Raw genomic sequence first — 20,704 nt, 5'->3', positions numbered from 1 at the left:
TTGTTCCAGTGATCCATGTTGTGACACTATCACAGGAAATGGAACGTGTCAATTTTACAAGCTTTTGGCCAGAATTTATAGTAATACATAAAACAAAACAAAAACAGTAAACAGTAACTTAGGTCCCACTACAAAAAAATACATTTTAGAGATAGATAAAGATTACAAAACAAAAAACAGTAAACAGTAACTTAGTTCCCACTACAAAAATACATTTTAGAGATAGATGAAGATTACAAAATAATGGTTCAGAGAAATAAATATTGCAAAATACATGTTTACAATAAAAATATTCAGTATTACAAATACAAATATGGGCATACATTTGCAATTTACAATACAAGAAATGTTAAACACTGTCGTTCAAGAACTCTTCTAATGTATAAAATGATCCTTGCAATAGGAACTGCCTTAAGGTTTTTTTAAACAGGAGATCATCATCTACCAAACACTTAATTCTTTGTGGCAGCTACTGAGTGCACGTAGCAGCTGGTGTAGCCAACACTCTGCCATTTGTTACATTTTGCTCTTACTGTTAGCAAGTGAGCTACAGCTGCTGAAGTAAACATATTTACAAGCTGCTCATTGGATTATTACCAAAGAGACAATGAAAGACTTCAAGAACAACATGTGTGTATGTGACGTATTGCGAAAAACTTGGCAAAACTTTCACAGAAACATTGCAGTTGTTTAGCCAATCATGTAGGGAGGACTGTATAAATTACACACAGTGCTATGAGTGGTTTATGCATTTTCAATAGGTATGAATGTTGGTCAGTGATGATTCCAGGTCTGGACAACATTCCACATCAGTAGACAATTACTGCATCAAGAGAGTTCATGCTGTGATTAATGGAAACCATCCTTTAATTGTTCCAGATGTTGCTGCAAAGTGAACATGACTGTAGGCCTGAATTGAGGAAAAGCCGGACTTTGATGTTGCATCAGGACAGTGCACCTGCTCATGTGTTACTCCTTGTCCACAGCTGTCCAGAAGAACATCATGTTCCTGTTGTGCCCCATTCACCATATTCTCTGGATCTGGTATCAGCAGACTTTTTCCTGTTCGCAAGACTTGAGACTATGTTGAAAAGACAACATCGCCAAACCTAGAGGACAATCCAGACATCGTGATAAGAGACCTGTGCACCATCCCAAAAGACACATTCCAGGAGGCTCTCCAAAAGTGGAAGAAATTATTGCCAGTAGAGAGGGCCATTTTGAGGGAAACAGCACTTCAGATGTTTTACAATAAGCAATAAAGGTGTTATATCAGTTCATTTTCTTTGTGAAAACACCTTGTATGCTAAAACGTCTTTTGACACAAATATATAATTTTTACACTTTACACATTGTTCTTATTAAAGTTCGTATTTTCAGTAGATACATTAGACAAGAAACAGGCTTACAATCTTTTGCAAAAATGTACAACAATATACTTTTCAAACTTTTGACTCACAGTTTGTTCTTCAAACACTTCACTAACACACTTTATTGTATCTCAGCCTGCTCCTTGTTATAGTCAGTGGTCACACATGTAAAGAACAGACAAAATATTCTATTGTAATATGCCATTAAGCCTTGTGTATATACCTGTAACAAAATGATTTTTTCATTAAATACATCATCGCCATATATCAGAAATATATATAGCTATCAGTATAATATCATATAGAGAATTTACAATGAAAAGAATGGAAGCTGGTTTAGATATTCCAATGATTTGCTCTGAAACATGACCACTTAACTTTCTTTGAATTAAAATTAAATTAGCGCAGTTCTCAAAATTTATTTTATTTTGCAAAACCTGTGTTTCAATTTTTGCTAACTTATGTTGGGAGACCTTTTTTATTCCTTATTCACTCAGATTGCTTATACATACCTCATGTTTTTAGTAATAAAGTGAAAAAGAAATATTTAATGAGACAAGATCCTATACAAAACAATTTTTTAAGTGACTCCTTGAATTTAAAGACATAACCCTAAATGGGAAAGAAATATGACCGAAAATTGGAGAGAACCCAGACACAAAAGATGTAGATATGAGTGTACCAGAAAGGAAGAATGGTTAATCCAGCTGGGGGAAAGGCACACCTCACAACATAGTGTGCCGACTTAATACTTAGTTAGTTTTGTGCTCCCTGGGTAATTTTGCATGATAGATTGTAATGAATTGGAATGAGTTTAACATTCACATCACAAATTAATTTGTACATGTGGTTACATTCCTATCATTTATGAGTAAGTAAGTCTATTTATTTATTTATTTATTTATTTATCTCTTGTTCCGGTGATCCATGTTGTGACAGTATCACAGGATATGGAACGTGTCAATTTTACAAGCTTTTGGCCAGAATTTATGGTAATACATAAAACAAAACAAAAACAGTAAACAGTAACTTAGGTCCCACTACAAAGAAAATACATTTTAGATATAGATAGAGATTACAAAACAAAAAACAGTGAACAGTAACTTAGGTCTCACTACAAAAATACGTTTTAGAGAGAGATAAAGATTACAAAATAATAAGTGTTACAAAGAAATAAATATTGCAAAATATATGTTTACAATAAAAATATTCGGTATTACAAATACAAATTTGGGCATATATTTGCAATTTACAATACAAGAGATGTTAAACACTGTAGTTCAGGAACTCTTCTAATGTATAAAATGATCCTTGCAATAGGAACTGCCTTAAGGTTTTTTTAAACAGGAGATCATCATCTATCAAACACTTAATTCTTGAAGGGAGGGCATTAAAAATCTTACAGCCACTGAAATGGACTCCTTTCTGCACCATACTTAGATTTGGCTGTTCATAGTGGATATCATGTTTCCTTCTAGTCTACAGGATAGAAGGAGTTGTCAAGGAAAAACCTTCCCAGTTTGTTTTTAAATTTTACTTTGCTGTCTGTCAGACATTTTATATCACTGGATAAGTGATCAAAAATTTTTGTTGCAGCATTGTGTGCCTCTTTTTAGGTAAAAGGCAGCCTTAATGTGGCGTAATGAACCACATTTTTCCTTCTGGTTATGTAATTATGTATGGTTCCTTTTGAACTGTAGCAGATTATTTACAACAAATTTCATTAGAGAATAAATATACTGTGAAGCAATAGTCAGAATGCCCAATTCCTTAAACATGTGTCTAAGAGATGATTGTGAGTTAGCACTTTATATTATCCTTACAGCACATTTTTGCACAATGAAGACTTTCTTTCTTCAAGATGAGTTACCCCTTAACATTATTACATATCACATTATTAATGAAAATATGAAAAATATGTCACTTACGGATTTCTCTCTTCCCAAGATTTACAATATGCAAATGTGGCTGAACTAAGCTATTTTAGGAGTCCTAAAATGTATTTTCCCAATTCAAATTCATATCAATTTGGACACTTAAGAATATTGAAGCTTCCATCCTATTTATAATTTCCTTTCCATGTTTTACACTTCTCATTAGTGTAGTAGCCCTTGATCTGAAGAACTGAATATGTTGTGTCTTTTTGAAATTGATTGTGAGACCATTAACATATAAGCAGCCAATGATACTTTTAAGAACTTTGTTTATCATTTCTTCTGTTTCTGTATGTATGTATGTTTGGACTGATTACAATCTAGTGTCATCAGCAGAAAGAACTAATTCTGCTTGTTGTATATTATATGGGAGATCATTTACATACATGAAGAATAAAAGTGGCTCTAAGATTGAGCCTCGGGGAACCCCATATGTGATTTCTCTCAGTCATAATTAGGTCCCTGGACAGGAAATTATCTATTGATTGACTGTATCACCAAACCCACAAAACTTTTATTTATTTATTTACATCATCAAGCTGATGACTTTTGCACACATCACACATAGATTAAGTAGACTGATATAAATAACTCATACAGTAGTGGTACATACATTCATCTTAATATTCTAATTATATTACATGTTTCAATGGGAGGCAAATAGATTACAGTTCACTGAGTGAATATAAATATTTATATACTAAGAAGGCTTTTCCCTGTGGAACAGCTTTGGTTAACAAGTTTTCAAAGGATGTGGCCCTTGTTGAACCATATCTGCCCATTAATACAACGACTATAGACATTTATTTTTAGGTTTGTCCTCTGCCTGAAGTAGTTACCTTTACTTCTAGTATCACAATTATGTGTATCTGCACTTATTTACTTCGTTTTTACTATTCAGAAAAAATTTAATAAGTTTATACTAATACAAAGAATATACTGTTAAATATTTATGTTGGACAAAGGTTTCAAGACAATACTCTGTGGACTTCAGTCCACGCATTAACCTAATGGCTCTTTTCTGTAATACTAATATTCTATTCAGGTGCAGGTCTGCCACACAACCCGCAGTTCAATACCAGAATTAAGAAATGGATAAACTGTTCCATAGTAAACAATTTTTAGTGTTTGACTTGGGACTATTTTTGTCAGCTGACTTATCAGATACAAGCTACTGCTGATTTTCTTACATACAGAGATAATGTGGTTTACCCAGTGGAGATTTTTGTGCTGTTGGACACCAAGGATAAAACTATCGAGAACATCGAGTTCGCCACAACAGCTGGGGACAAGAAGAATCGCATTCCAGTGAAGTGTGTTGCTGCCCTCATTGATGGACCTTGTGTTTTCTGTGGTTGTAGACTTAATTTTAGTATTGACATTAATTATACATTCTCACATGGTAATGGTTGGCTTACTGTAGCCATTGTACGTGATGTAATCCTCTTAGATCTTAGATCTGCTGATGTAATCCTGCAAATATTTTTTTCTTTCAGCCTCTTTAGAAACAGTTGTTTTAACTGTTGATAACTGGGATTTACTGATGTGGGTGTTTAGACCTTCTGTCACACTCTTAGCTGCAGCTGAGTGTAACATCTCAAAGTCTTTCTCATGATATAAGAGGAGGCATCAGCAGCATAGGTTACTAGATGTGAGTGGAAGGGTTGTGTCATGTCATTGCCATAAACTAAGAAGAGAAAGGGACCAAGGACCCATCTGTGCAGTACCCTCTGGGTAACTGTATTTTTAGTAGACTGGAAATCAATTACCTTATTATGTATTTTACGTGAAAGTTCAGTACACTATTTGTGATTTGTCAAGTATGTGGTCAGTAATTGCATAGATGAGTCCTTGATGTTGTAAGCCTTCGATTTCTTAATGAGTAACCCATGATTGACTGAGTCAAAGGCTTTGGAACAATATAAGAATATACCTGCTATCTTTGTACCTTGATCTAAGAGGATTTGTGGAGAAATTCAGCAACTGCAGTAGTTTTGCAGCAATCTTTCCTAAAGCCATGCTGTATTTCTGCTAAAAATTTGTTCTTTGTGAGATAAGCACAGAGCTGAGAAAGGATAACCATTTCAAAAACCTTACTGAATGCAGGGATCAATGATACTGGGCGGTGGTTTGAAACCTCTTTTGTACTCCCCTTCTTATTCACTCGTTTAACAATGCTTATTTCTACACTACTAGGATAAGTGTATGGGATTCTGGATACAGATTGTAATATACATAATAAACAGTTCCCAAGTTTTCTATATACACATATATTTTACCATAAAGACTGATACACATGAACACTGTGTGAAGTACGAAGGCAGACTGAATTAAACATGGCAGCTTGTCAGAGCAGTTAATCTTCCAAAGATTGTAATTTGTGTGGTCAATGGTCAATGTGACCTATCAACACCACACAGCCCCCCCCCCTCCCTCCCTGTAGTACAGAGTATGGCCTATATACCCTGAGGGGGGGTCATGTGGGTGACAGCATCGGCGTGAGTGGTGCGAGGCGGCAGGCGCACAACCGCAAGCTCCATTTCCATCGGGTCAGAGTGTGAAGGCACAGTGGGCGGCTGCCAGTCCAATTAATAATCTGAAAATCAGTGGGGGGGAATGATGCATCAGCCAACTTGAGAGTAGCGATATGGGAGAGGAGGCAGTGTGTGAGCATGCCTTCCCCAAATGCATAGGGAGTCATCCGAAAAAATGAAAGCTTGAACACATGATGGGTCACACTTTTGTGGGAGGGACAAGCTGTGCACTATCTTAACATTGAGTTCCTCAGTGAGGATCGGGTCTGTGCTGTCCGTGAGCAGTACAAGCACTTGATTATGTAACACCATAATCGACACATCATCGACGCGGTCAGGTGGTACGTTGCAGCACAAAACAAAGGACAGGGCATCCGCATCTCTATTACCTAAAATGTCTTCAAAACCTGTAAATGGGGTTGATGATGACATGCCTGAGGAACCCGTGAACTGCAGTGGTGACTCGCTGGATGGAGAAAACCCAACTGTAGGTTGAACAGACTTGTTAGCAGGTTCATCAAAAGTACATGTGCTCAGGCAGTTTGACTGGGATGGCAGAGGGGTGTCGGAGTCTATGAAGCCAAGATTGAGCCTGTGTAGAGAAATAGCTTGTGGGCGATTTTTTATCATAATGTCAAACATCATCTCACCCCTCTGGAGTACTTCGAAGGGGCTGAGGTAAGGGGGTTGTAAGGGTTGTGTGACAGAGTCATCCCTGAGCATGATGTGTGAGCAAGTGCTGAGTGTAGTCAGCACATAAGTGTCAGGTAGGGAATGGTTGACAGGTGGGTGTAGCCAGATGTTTCTAAAGTGTGCACACATCCTACTGATAAAGTCAGGGAAGGAGGGGGAATCCCTGGGATCTTAGGAGAGAATTAGTTCCCCAGGTAGAACCGGGTTTTTGCCAAAAACGAATTCAGAAATCACCGCATGTAAATCTGGTTTAAATGTAGAACATAGGCCCAGTAACACCTAAGGAAGTGCCTCAGACCAGAGACAGTCGAGGGACCTGAGTGCAATTTTAAGGGTGTGGTGCCATCGTTCCACCAACCTGTTGCTTTGCAGGTGGTAGGCTGTCGTATGGATCTTTTTAATACCACAAAGATTACAGAGAATTGTAAAAAGCGCAGATCCGAACTGTCGACTCTGATCAGTTGTGATGGTGGACAAGCAATGAATCCTTTGGCCACAGTTTCTGCTGTGATGCTGGGTAAGGTGACGGCTTCCACCCAATGAGACATTCGGTCGATTGTAGACAGGATATACCTGTGGCCCTCCAATGGAGGCAGGGGACTGATAAGGTATATACACTCCTGGAAATGGAAAAAAGAACACATTGACACCGGTGTGTCAGACCCACCATACTTGCTCTGGACACTGCGAGAGGGCTGTACAAGCAATGATCACACGCACGGCACAGCGGACACACCAGGAACCGCGGTGTTGGCCATCGAATGGCGCTAGCTGCGCAGCATTTGTGCACCGCCGCCGTCAGTGTCAGCCAGTTTGCTGTGGCATACGGAGCTCCATCGCAGTCTTTAACACTGGTAGCATGCCACGACAGCGTGGACGTGAACCGTATGTGCAGTTGACGGACTTTGAGCGAGGGCGTATAGTGGGCATGCGGGAGGCCGGGTGGACGTACCGCCGAATTGCTCAACACGTGGGGCGTGAGGTCTCCACAGTACATCGATGTTGTCGCCAGTGGTCGGCGGAAGGTGCACGTGCCCGTCGACCTGGGACCGGACCGCAGCGACGCATGGATGCACGCCAAGACCGTAGGATCCTACGCAGTGCCGTAGGGGACCGCACCGCCACTTCCCAGCAAATTAGGGACACTGTTGCTCCTGGGGTATCGGCGAGGACCATTCGCAACCGTCTCCATGAAGCTGGGCTATGGTCCCGCACACCGTTAGGCCATCTTCCGCTCACGCCCCAACATCGTGCAGCCCGCCTCCAGTGGTGTCGCGACAGGCGTGAATGGAGGGACGAATGGAGACGTGTCGTCTTCAGCAATGAGAGTCGCTTCTGCCTTGGTGCCAATGATGGTCGTATGCGTGTTTGGCGCCGTGCAGGTGAGCGCCACAATCAGGACTGCATACGACCGAGGCACACAGGGCCAACACCCGGCATCATGGTGTGGGGAGCGATCTTCTACACTGGCCGTACACCACTGGTGATCGTCGAGGGGACACTGAATAGTGCACGGTACATCCAAACCGTCATCGAACCCATCGTTCTATCATTCCTAGACCGGCAAGGGAACTTGCTGTTCCAACAGGACAATGCACGTCCGCATGTATCCCGTGCCACCCAACGTGCTCTAGAAGGTGTAAGTCAACTACCCTGGCCAGCAAGATCTCCGGATCTGTCCCCCACTGAGCATGTTTGGGACTGGATGAAGCGTCGTCTCACGCGGTCTGCACGTCCAGCACGAACGCTGGTCCAACTGAGGTGCCAGGTGGAAATGGCATGGCAAGCCGTTCCACAGGACTACATCCAGCATCTCTACGATCGTCTCCATGGGAGAATAGCAGCGTGCATTGCTGCGAAAGGTGGATATACACTGTACTAGTGCCGACATTGTGCATGCTCTGTTGCCTGTGTCTATGTGCCTGTGGTTCTGTCAGTGTGATCATGTGATGTATCTGACCCCAGGAATGTGGCAATAAAGTTTCCCCTTCCTGGGACAATGAATTCACGGTGTTCTTATTTCAATTTCCAGGAGTGTATGTACATAATGGAAACGTCCCTTAGGGATGTCAAACATGCCGAGTGGTGGAGAGGTGTGACGTCTTATTATTTTGTTTTGTTGACAGGAAATACAGCTGTGGGCCCATGTTTGACAGTCCTGTTTCACATCTTTCCACACAAAACCCTCAGTGACAAGTGGTGGCTCGGATCCCGGGGTGGGTGAGGTACTCATAAATTTTCAGAAACGATTTCAAAGTCTAATCTTTTACCTATTCTGTCACTCTCAAATTATTACCAAATATCAAATAACATATACCGAAGGGCCAAAGAAACTGGTTCACCTGCCTAATATCATGTAGGGCCCCCGCAAGCACACAGAAGTGCCACAACATGATGTGACATGGACTCAACTAACATCTGAAGTAGTGCTGAAAGGAACTGACACCATGAAACCTGCAGGGCTGTCCATGAATCCATAAGAGTATGAGGGGGATGAAGATCTCTTCTGAATAGCACGCTGAAGGCATCCCAGATATACTCAATAATGTTCATGTTTGGGGAGTTTGGTGGCCAGCGGAAGTGTTTAAACTGAGAAGGGTGTTCCTGGAGCCACTCTGTAGTAATTCTGGGCATGTGGGGTATTGCGTTGTCCTGCTGTAATTGCCCAAGTCCATTGGAATCCATAATGAACGTGAATTGGATGCAGGTAATCAGACAGGATGTACGTGTCACCTGTCAGAGTCATATCTAGGTGTATCAGGGGTCCCATATCACTCCAACGGAACATGTCCCACACCATTACAGAGCTTCCACCAGCTTGAACAATCCCCTGCTGACATGCAAGGTCCACGTATCGATGAGGTTGTCTCCATACCCACACACGTCCATCCACTTAATACAATTTGAAACAAGACTCGTCTGATCAGGTAACATGTTTCCAGTGATCAACACGCCAAAGTAAGTGTTGATGGGCCCAGGTGAGGCATAAAGCTTTGTGTCATGCAGTCATCAAGAGTTCACGAGTGGGTCTTCAGCTCCAAAAGCCCATATTGATAATGTTTCATTGAATAGTTGCATGCTGACACGGTCCAGCACTGAAATCAGCAGCAATTTGTGGCAGGGTTGCACTTCTGTCATTTTGAACGATTCTCTTCAGTCGTCATTGGTCCCGTTCTTGCAGGATCTTTTTCCAGCTGCAGTGACGTCACAGATTTGATGTTTTAGTGGATTCCTGACATTCACAGTACAAATCATCATATGGGAAAATCCGCATTTCATCGCAACCTTGGAGATGCTCTGTCCCATCGCTCGTGCACCAACTATAAGCTCAGAGATGCTTTGTCCCATCGCTTGTGCACCAACTATAACACCACTTTCACACTCACTTAAATCTTGATAACCTGCCATCGTAGCAGCAGTAACTGATCTAATAACTGCACCAGACACTTTTTGTCTTATATAGGCATTGCTGAATGCAGTGTCGTATTTTGCCTGTTTACATCTCCCTGCTTTTGAATATGCATGCCTACAACAGTTTCTTTGGCACTTCAGTGTATATGGGATAAGCAAAAGGATGGTACACATAACAGAGATTTTATCATATTAACATAAAACTTGTATTTCATAAGAATGTCTGCATACCAATATTTATAAATCTGTCTTTAATAGGTGGAATATCATTGATTGGTGATGCCCTATGATGAAAATAAAACATCTTAGTCCATATAGGGTTATTTGATGTGTTTACAAACAAAATATACCAGAATACTTTAGAAAACAGGACATAATTAATGTACTTAGTTAGGAACTTATCTCTTTTCTCATAACACCAATGAAATATCTTTGTAACAACATTTTACAATGTCTTACCTATAAGTTTACCTTTCCTACTTAAATAAAATTCAGTCATTTTCAAGAAACCATATCCAGCTTAAGCTTTCATAAACAGCAATCATATAATCAAAGGCTAATACTCAACATCATTTTTCGTAACTTCTTTATAGTCATTTCTCAGGATTTTCTAGAGCATACCATCATAAACAAAAGCACAATGCATTACAAAACAGAGCACCAATAATCCCTATTATTGCATTTCCTTAACATGTGTTATAAACCTCATAAACTTCAGGTACTCATTATGGCTCACAGTATAATAAACCTTCATCTTACAGTATTTCATCTCAACATAAACCTCATCAACATCATAAAATATTTCACAGAGCCTTATAATACCATCAATATGCCTCAAATAAAAAAACTGATCTGCACTGTAATTCTTGTATTCTGTTCATAATAGTACAACATGTTATACACCAGGAAAAAAATGTTAATCATTAATTTCGCCTAGGTGTCAAAAACAGCGTTCTCCATTGTGTTTTTCCCTCACAAAGACACCACAGTAATAACTGAGCTAACAGCTTATAAATTTCCTAATTTTTCATTTTCCATAAAGAGTTTTTTCTTTTCACTAAAGCACTAGATGTTTATGCACTGCTAACACCGGCTGACTATAGTAATATTTTCTTAGTCTGACTCACTTATTCAAAAAAAATTTAATTTGTTCTGTTGTGGGTTGGCAAGAGAGCCAACCCGGTATACTAGAGGAAGCCGAAAGGCACGCGTTTTAGCTCACGCAGGCTGGCATGAGGTCTGGAACAGGACAAGGAAATCAGACTTTACCAAAAAACGTACGTAGCTGCTGGAATACTTAACTTTAATCTGTAAATGGTGAACATTGCTCTTGAGGGTACATTATTCATAATCTCAATAGTAACTGGCAATGGTGCCTTGCTAGGTCGTAGCAAATGACGTAGCTGAAGGCTATGCTATCTATCGTCTCGGCAAATGAGAGCGTAATTTGTCAGTGAACCATCGCTAGCAAAGTCGGTTGTACACTGGGGCGAGTGCTAGGAAGTCCCTCTAGACCTGCCGTGTGGCGGCGCTCGGTCTGCAATCACTGATAGTGGCGACACGCGGGTCCGACGCATACTAACGGGCCGAGGCCAATTTAAAGGCTACCACCTAGCAAGTGTGGTGTCTGGCGGTGACACCACATGTTTTATCCTCATCATAAAACTATAAGACATTTTCATTAGCTCTCAGTTCTCACAAAATATTCTCATCTTACAATTCACCACCAAACGTCATCAATAACAATAAGCTCACCTTACTTAAACATCAAGACATTAGCATAACATTCATTTCCTCATTACCATCTTACAGATTTCAAATCCTGCATTATAACATTCAGTTTATTACATACTGCAAAGAAAATTGTATTGAGAACTGAATAAATGTTCAAGAAGTGATTGAGACTTTCACTTAAAGCTTACTCTAAACATTGACAAATAACACTGTATAAAAAAATAAACTAAGTACTTCTCATAAAATAACATAATAAAATACAACTCATGACTTATTTACCCCATGTAGAAGAGTAACACAACACAAGCAAAAATAATAAGTTACTAGATTTAAATTGTTTGCACAAAATTGTATGAAAGACTGTAACTACATACTTCTTTATATGTGGTAGAAAATATCTTGTTTCTACAACATCCTTTTTTTGTGGAACAGATACATATAACTTCTTTTTCCTTTCCTTTCTGTTTTTGCTGCAACTATGTTGCTTTCCGAAATGAAAATTGCACCATTTGCTTTATTATGTTCTTACTGATAATCATTGTTACCATTTTGATTACTGTGTTCTCTCCTGTTGTGATTATTACTGTGCCAGTTTGGATTACTACCTCTTTCAAAATTTGTGTCTATTGTAGTCGTATTTCCATGCTTTTTTTCCAAAACTCTATCTAATTTATCTACAAATTTCAAAAACTGTTCTACTGTGTCATCTGCCTCATATATTAGGTCTCACTGTACCTCAGCTGATAACCTCCTTTTTAAAGCACCAATCTGGGTAAGTTCATCAAAAGCTTTGCTCAAATGCAGTAATTTTATAACTTGATTTTTGCAAAACTTTTTCATACTTTTTTGCCCTTCCCTGTAATTTGGTCCATTGAGAAATTCACTTTTTATTGTAGCTTGTTCAGTCTCTGACCAAAATTTACCTAGAAACCCTATCTCAAAATCTGCATAGGTTGTGTCATCATCAGTATATGGTTTGCCCAGCTTAAAGCTTCACCTTCCAGAAACTTCTTAATAAACTTGATTTTCATAGTCTCAGTCATATGAGAGACAAAATTCTCTCTGCAATGCTGCAGAAAATCTACAGGATGTAAACTATTTCCACTCGAGAAGTTTTTCACTGGAGTGTTGCAAGACATGATACCAATGTTGTTAACAAGATTTCAATTAATTACATCATTATACAATTCTTCAACATTTTTACACAAAACTGAAACACTACTTTCTAGGGTTCTAGTTTTGTTGTTAAGTAAATTTATATTTTCTGTGAATTTGCTGTCTACTGTTTTCACCTGTTCAACAGAACTGCTTTCAACGAGTCCAGTTTCATGTCAACATTTGTTTACAAAGTCAATATTTGACTACTTACATTTTTGTCAGCAGTTGGAAGCAATTTTGTTTTTCTCTCTATCTTCAGTGATCTCATCTTTGACTGTTTTAACTTCATTATTGAATTTGAGAACTGATTTTTATTTTCTTGTTTATGATTTTCAAGATGCTCATTAATGTTTTCAAATTGGTCCTTTGTATCTTTAAGCTGTTGATTACTCATTTCTGTTAACTGATACTTATTATCATTGATCATTTCTGTGAAATGAATCTTATTATCATTGCTCATTTTTATTAATGAAGCTAACATGGTTTTTATGTCATTATTATCATTTTATTTCAATAATTTACATGATTCATCAATAAAGCTTTTCTGCTCTTGTTTCATGACACTACGTAAGTCTCCCATGTATTCCCTATTGTTCCAGATTCATCAATGACTCTCATTGTTAATAATTATACAATGAAACACTTCACAACTGTTTACTTCACTTTTATTTTTTCCATCCTTTTCTTCTTCTTGTATGCAAGCTGCTTTTTTGCTGTTATTGTTGCTGTTTTGTAGCTGTGGTTCATATCTGACCGATCATTCACATAAAATTTTCACAATATCTTTTAATCTGCAAGAAGAAATATAGCCCAACACAGTATTCACATTTCACTTTCAGAAAATCCTGGACAACACCACCATATTCTGACCATCCCCACCCTCTTGTTGCCCAGTGTTGAACTTCTCCATCCTCAGACTTCCAACTCATACAATCAACTGCTCAAAAGAACAAAGATATACCTCTAAGAACATGTAGCAAAGAAATTACTATCACTTATTGATCTATTTATGCCAAATAATCTTTGGAGTGAACATTTCATAAATAAAATACAATTCATCTTCTTTGAGATGTTGTAGTGCTTCAAGAATTTCTGTGTAAATTCTAGAACCCCTCATCCTTCTACTGTCTCGAACACACGATATTTTAAATATAAGTGGGAGAGTGGAAACATATCTACTGCACCACCTGTTTCTGTGTGCAGGTTGGAAGTTTGTTATGAGAGGATTGTAAGCATGGCAGTTGAACAATGCTGACAAGTGTTTGCCACTCGTGCCATAGAAGCTGTGATGAAAGAACAAGGAGCAATTATGTAATATTCTTTGCTGTTTTAGTGACTTTGATTATTGTTAAAGAAAAATTAACAATTGAATATAGACTTTTAAGTACTTCATGTATTGGACTCGCTAGAGGCAAGACAGGTTCATAAATTACGTGGTTGTTAAACCAATTTTATTGCAGATGTATGTTATTAAGTCTAATGTGAGACAAATTAGTTGTCTTGTAAACATTTGAATATTAATATGAGAAATGGTGACATGTTATTTGTGCAAGTTGAAATATACCAAGACTGAAATAAAAGTATTCTTCTAGTACTAAATTATTTCAAAAATAGAGAGAGAGTCTTATAAATTCCTGTAACCAGCATCATTCTTTGGAGAAGAAGGTTTTGGTGATCGATGGAGCAGGCAATCCAGAGAAGATTGGCTGTGCAGATCAAGTAAGTCAACTGATGTGAGAGAGGTGTGAATTTTGCAATCCAACTTCACATCGCTTTAGGTCATCTAAAGCATTAGAATGTCCATAATCACCATTGTAATTACATTAAGTATTTATAAATGTGTATATCTAAACATTTTCACATATCTTTTCAGTAGTGGATTTTTGGGTCTTACGCCTTCGCTGCACACGATCCAAAATCAGGTAGTACATTTATCACACTATAACCAGTTTTACTACTGCACCCAGCACAAGCAGACTCTACAGACCCTCCCCCAGTCACGCTGCTACCCCTTTGGCCCTCTTCAGCCCACAAGACCCACACTTGTGGTTTGCTTCGACTGAGGCAATTTTTGCGGCTTGGTCTATCATGACCAATGCAACAAAATTTGTGGTGGTTGTCAGCCGCAGCCCAAGCCTGGGATGTTATTTCACGCCCACCATCGTCCAGCAGCTACAGTAAACTAAAAGAACACATCTCATACATCTTCATGCCCTCAAAGCTGTGACGAGCACATAATTTGTTATCATCCGAGCACTGTGACAACATGCACCCATCCCTGTTGCTGGATCACATCTGAGCACTCGCTGAAATACATGTTCTCTCCGAATGCCTGCTCCTAAACTGCTGGCTCATGCATCTTCCTGCCCCGCTTGAGGCTGCCCTGTCCTCATATGCCCATTTATCATTAGGTGGTGCGTCTGTCTTGGTCAGTAAACTGTTTGAAACCCTGAACTCGTTCTCCTGCATGGCTGCTGTGTGGAATGCCAGCTACCACATCGTGACTCCAGCTGGCTATTTACCCACCCCTCCCATCCCACTCCAAGCCACGACATGCCCTCACATACGCAATGCCGGGCAAGTGAAAACAGCTGAGTGCCGACTTCCTCGGTCATTACAGCCTACTGGCTGATGTAGCAAAACGCTGTTTAGTTGCTGGCACCTCCAGCAGGACCATCGACTGCAGCTTCTGTCCTGCCTTGTGCTTCACCATGAAACAGCTGCCAGTTTCAGGCTCATATGCTCAGCTCGTTGCAGAATTCTCCCTCCTCATTCAGCCACCCAGCACCCCACAGAATGTTCAGTGTGACACTGTGCATTTCATCACTGCTACCTCTGGCCCTCTGGTTTTCTGCCTTGGCCACCCCTACCCCCTTACAAGCACAACAACACACAAAAGGAGTTTGAGGAACTGCTCGCCCCCGGTGCACTTCACCCTTCCAAAGGCCCCTGGGCTTCAGCTCTCCACCTCACCCCCACACATTTTCTTGAGCTGTGTCTCTTTGAGGTGCTTATATTGACTACAGACATACAAAGCCTGATGATCCTTGGTTCATCCTCCCAGCATCAGCAATTGGAATACCGTGTGATAATATGTGCAGTGCAGTGCAAATAGTTCAGTGAAGTGCAGTGCATGCCAGGACTACCAGGCACATTTATAACTATTCTATCCTCAGCCGTTTTGACACCCCTCTGCTGGCAAGTGTGCCATTAGAGTGGATTTTCGCGCGTCACCAGATGACGCCAAACAAAGGCTGTAAGCCTATTCCAGATGCCCCATCATTTATTACCATGTTTCTTAACTAGCATGCTGCTTAAGCATGTATGCCCCCTTAGAAATATAGGAGAGAACATAAATCATTCCTTCAACACTGTACATCCATCACCAGAATCAGGTGGGGCTTTGTCCAGCACATTATCTTGATAGGGCACCCAAGGAAACACAAATAATAAGGCCGTTCCTGAAGCACTAGCTATTACAGCCATTGTCACAAATGCACCTCTTTCAGCAGATGTATCTTGTCCAAGTGCTCTGCAATTTGTGAGAGCCAATATTTTTGACGACTTCTGCACAACTGTGGCACATTGTCTCATCCAGCCTGTGAATGTCTTTCAGTTCAAACTTCTATTTTCATTGAAAGACAGTTTTTGTTAACACCCTGAGCCAGTCCATTGTTACCCCATTATCTCTCTACCATCTCTTTAGTACAGATTTTACATTTCCCTTAGCAGAATCCAATGCTAGAATTCTTGTAGTTTTTGTGGTTAAGCCATAATGGATTCTACATGCAGTAATAATATGTTCAGAAACTGTCTCTCTTCAATTTCTGTGAAAATTTATGGGTATTCCTTTGATAGTCTAAAACTGACATTGTTAGCTTCTATGGCCACAGCCTTTCTTGTATATCAGTTAAGGCTCACTCTAGGAATACCAATGCATGTTTCTGATAATGTCAAGGAAATTTGTACACATATATGTTGACTTACTGTATCTTTTGGTATTTCTACTGAATATTCTCAATGATTAGTGGTCAGTTCTAGTGAATAATCTTGATGATTCTTAGTTCACTGTCTTATAGTTGACATTAACAACCCTGTAATTCACAGTCTGCCTAACTGTAATGCTTCTATTGGTACATGACAGTAATGTTTTCTGTTAATTTTTAATCCCAAATGCATGAGTGAAATATATTTTGTAACAGCTTAACTTCAACCAAAAATTAATCTGAAAATGACATATGAACTGAAACCTATAAAATCGCATTTTTGAGTGACATAATCACACATTTATTGGATGGTCAGTAACTAAAGATGCAATAACATTAAAAGCAGCAAAAACTTCGTTTCAAATCTTGTGAACTGAGTAATAATTACTATCCCAGAAAATACCTGTTTTGATTATCAAAACCTTAGCTGCGGAAATGGAAAGCTGCCAACATAAGATACTAAATAGAATGACTACAGCTTCTCTCTTTGTTCATTTTTCGTAGAATAGTCCAGTTCACTTCTATGGCTAGTTAACCTCACTTTTTCCTATCCAGTAGCTAATGATCACTCATCTCATTATGTGCAGGTAATTAGGTTAAACAATATTTTCCCTTACTCTACTGAGATGTCACTATGGCAACCTGTTAGTAGAATTAATTATTACATGAGAAATAATAATAATAATAAAGAAACCATGGGAAAAGTAGTCTGGGATGAAACTGTTAGGAAAAAATGACAACTCCAAACTTAACATTTTCTGCAATAAATGTGTATCATTTTGAAAATAGCTTTCCCAGTAATATAATTAGAAAGGCCCTACTTCAGCTGCGTACTATAAAAATTACTACATGTTACTATTAAAAGTTATTACAACAGCCAGAAGTATACGCATTACTTCTGAAATTAAAAATTTGGGTAACGGAGTTAAATCCATCAGAATAGTTAAAAGAGAGAGAGAGAGAGAGAGAGAGAGAGGGCAACAGAATAAGATAAGATCTCTATTGATTTGAATGAATAGATTGTAAATGATAATTCACAGCTTGCAGGTGTTTTAATGATCATTTCTTAAGTATGGTAAAGACATTACAGTGAAGGAGTTCAGCATAATAATCAAGGGAGTATATTGAGAATGCAACTTTCATCCAATTTTGTGATGTTGTACTTTCACCACTTCCCCATTTGAAATTAAGAAAATATTGAGTTCTTTCAGAAACAAAAGTTCTAATGGAGTTGATGGCACATCCAATAAAATTCTAAAGAGCTTTTGTTATATAATAAATACCATTTATCAGAATGAAATGTAAATAAAGTGTTCAGTAGATTTTTTACTATTTATGCTAATGATCTCTGTCCTCATTTTAAGAAAATGAAGCATATTCAATTCTTTACATCCAAGGTTCTATATTAGTCATGAACTTAAAGCTTAAGCAGGAGTAGGAAGCAACTCAGTATCTTCAAACATTATGGTTATGCATATTGATGAGAATTTAAATAGAGAAAAACACATTTAGAACTTCTTAAATATGCCAGCTCAGTCACTTTACTGCAAGCATTGGAAAAAGAAGCTTTATTTCTTTTCATTCAGTAATGTCATATGGAATTATACTCTGCAGTCATTCACATTCAAGGAAGATAGTCTTCATTACACAAAAGTAGGCCATATGAATAACATATTCTGCTCAGCCTCTATCATTTTGTAGACATCTGGTTAAGAAGTTAGTTATTTCGACCACAGTTTAACCTTGCATATTTTGTCTTGTAAATTTTTTTGCAAATAATCCATTATGCAATAATGATATCTATAGCTCTATACTAGAGAAAAATACCTTTGTTAATCTGCACTTCAGTTTTCTAGCTCAGGGTAGTATGAATAATGCTGCTACCAAAAATCTTTGATTACTTATCCTGTTCAGTGAAGATAAATGTGTGAGAATTAGAAAAGCTAAATTTGAAAGTAAACTGAAAATGTTCCTACTGGACAACTCCTATTCCATAGATGAATTTTGATTTAGAAACTTGAAGTGTAGTGTTATAAGATCAAATTTTTTCCTGTTGTGTGAATTCATTTGTAAATGATCAGCATATAGCCACATTTGAATATCAAATCAGTTAACATTCTGTAAACTGATTCACTCCATTTCATCACACTGAACTGCTCTAGTGACATATGGAACATATAAAATGCAAACTAATCAAAGTGATCAGCTTAATTAGAGATGAAATCCATGTTTAATCATCACAATGGATTCCCAGCTACTTCTACTAATATTATTAATACTACCTTGGATTAATTGGTAAGGTTTACCTGATATTAAGTCATGGTCTTGGTCTTTTCATGGCTCTTTAAATCCAGTGAAGAAGTTTCTTGGTAAACCTCCCCTGCATCCACCTAGTTACACATCTCACTCAACTCCATTTCTGTTCATTACATTTCACTCCAGATACTCAAAAATAGTTTTGCACTATCTTCTTTACTTGCATAGTTTTCTTTCTATCAGAAATCTGTTTCTCAATTCTCTTTTCACCACACATCAGAGAAATGGAAGTGAAAGTACACCTTCTAGCTTATTGCAGTACAGTAGAGTGCTCTGGGTCTCCAATTATGAACAGTATAATGCAGCTTGAGTGCCCAATTCCATCTGTCAGTATCACCTAAAGGAACATTTCAAGCTGAGACTACGTGCACATTGTCACTTTACTTAAGGAAAGGATGCCAGCACAAGAGGTTGCGTGCCAAATTAGCATACAACACAGCAATGTTATTTGAACACCCAACTACACTAAACTCTTGCTAACCCTATCCTCAGTAGTCTAGCCTCTCAGCCCACATCTGAAATGGTCACAGCAATGATTTATCATCTGCAATAATGTTGTTAGTGAATTACAGTGTTAAACAATGTTACAAATATTTGAAGTTGTGGCATTCTTTACAGCTCTCTATATCATGTCCTCCAAAAGGAAAGATATTATGTTACACCTTGAGCAGAAACTCAAAATTTTAGGTAAGCTGAACCAAAGTTCTTCACAGAAAGCCATTGCTGCTGAGTACAATCCTGTATGAGCAACTATTTATGCCATCAAAAAGGAACAAGATGTTATTCGACAGTATGCAATCCTAATGGATAGTGAGTTTGAAGACAGAACGTTATTTGAACAAATGAAAATGAAGAGCTGGACGTAGCTGTTCATAAATGGTTCATACAACATCACTGTAAAGGAATTCCAGTCAGTGGCCTGATAATAAAGGAAAAAGCAGCTGCATTTAATAAACAACTTGGTGGTAGTTAATTTGTTTGCAGTAAGTGAGAGTTGGCTATCAAACTGGAAAAAAACGACATGGCGTTTGGCAGCTAACAGCCACTGGGGAAAGTCACTCAGCTAACGAGAAAGATGTAGAGCGTTTGTAAAGAAGATATGGAAGATAATAGAGGAAGAAGATTTAACTGCTGATGCTCTGTACAATGCCAATTAAACTATATTATTTTCCAAAATGCTTCCTTCAAAAATATTAGCTACCAGGAACAAGGAGGAAGCTCACGGGTAAAAGCAACAGAAACACTGAGTGACATAAATTGCATGTTGTAATGCAAATGGGAATCATAAAATACCACTCATAGTGGTTGGGAAATCCCAACATCCATTATGTTTTCAACACAGTGACATAAATACACTACCAGTGCAACATTGCACTCAGAAGTAAGTGTGGATAGACAGAGAAATGTTCTCTCAGTGGTTCCTCAAAACATTTGTACTAGCTGTGAGGAAAGAGCTGAAGAAGGGAAAAGCTTGCACTGAAAGCTAACCTTATCATTGAAAATCCTCCCAGTCATCCTCCTGATGTAACTCTGAAGTTTGATGATATACAAGCACTCTTTCTTCCACC

At 38.6% G+C, this 20,704-nt stretch overlaps 1 protein-coding gene across 3 annotated transcripts in view; it reads left to right on the top strand.

Moving 5' to 3' along the window:
* The window catches only part of LOC126188292 (juvenile hormone esterase-like), a 546,097-nt gene extending 544,462 nt beyond the window's left edge, over nt 1–1,635 (top strand). For 2 of the 3 annotated variants that reach the window (XM_049929880.1, XM_049929878.1), the window contains exon 13: nt 880–1,635. The gene's annotated coding sequence lies outside the window, so the exon portion shown is untranslated. The remainder of the gene's footprint in view (nt 1–879) is intronic. The other variant, XM_049929879.1, reaches the window with a different exon arrangement.
* Nucleotides 1,636–20,704: the final 19,069 nt, after the last annotated feature.

The sequence above is a fragment of the Schistocerca cancellata genome, chromosome 5 (genome assembly GCF_023864275.1).
Source record: "Schistocerca cancellata isolate TAMUIC-IGC-003103 chromosome 5, iqSchCanc2.1, whole genome shotgun sequence".
NCBI lineage: Eukaryota > Metazoa > Arthropoda > Insecta > Orthoptera > Acrididae > Schistocerca > Schistocerca cancellata.
Note: the sequence above shows the minus strand (reverse complement) of the source record. Positions and strands in the feature narration are given on the sequence as shown.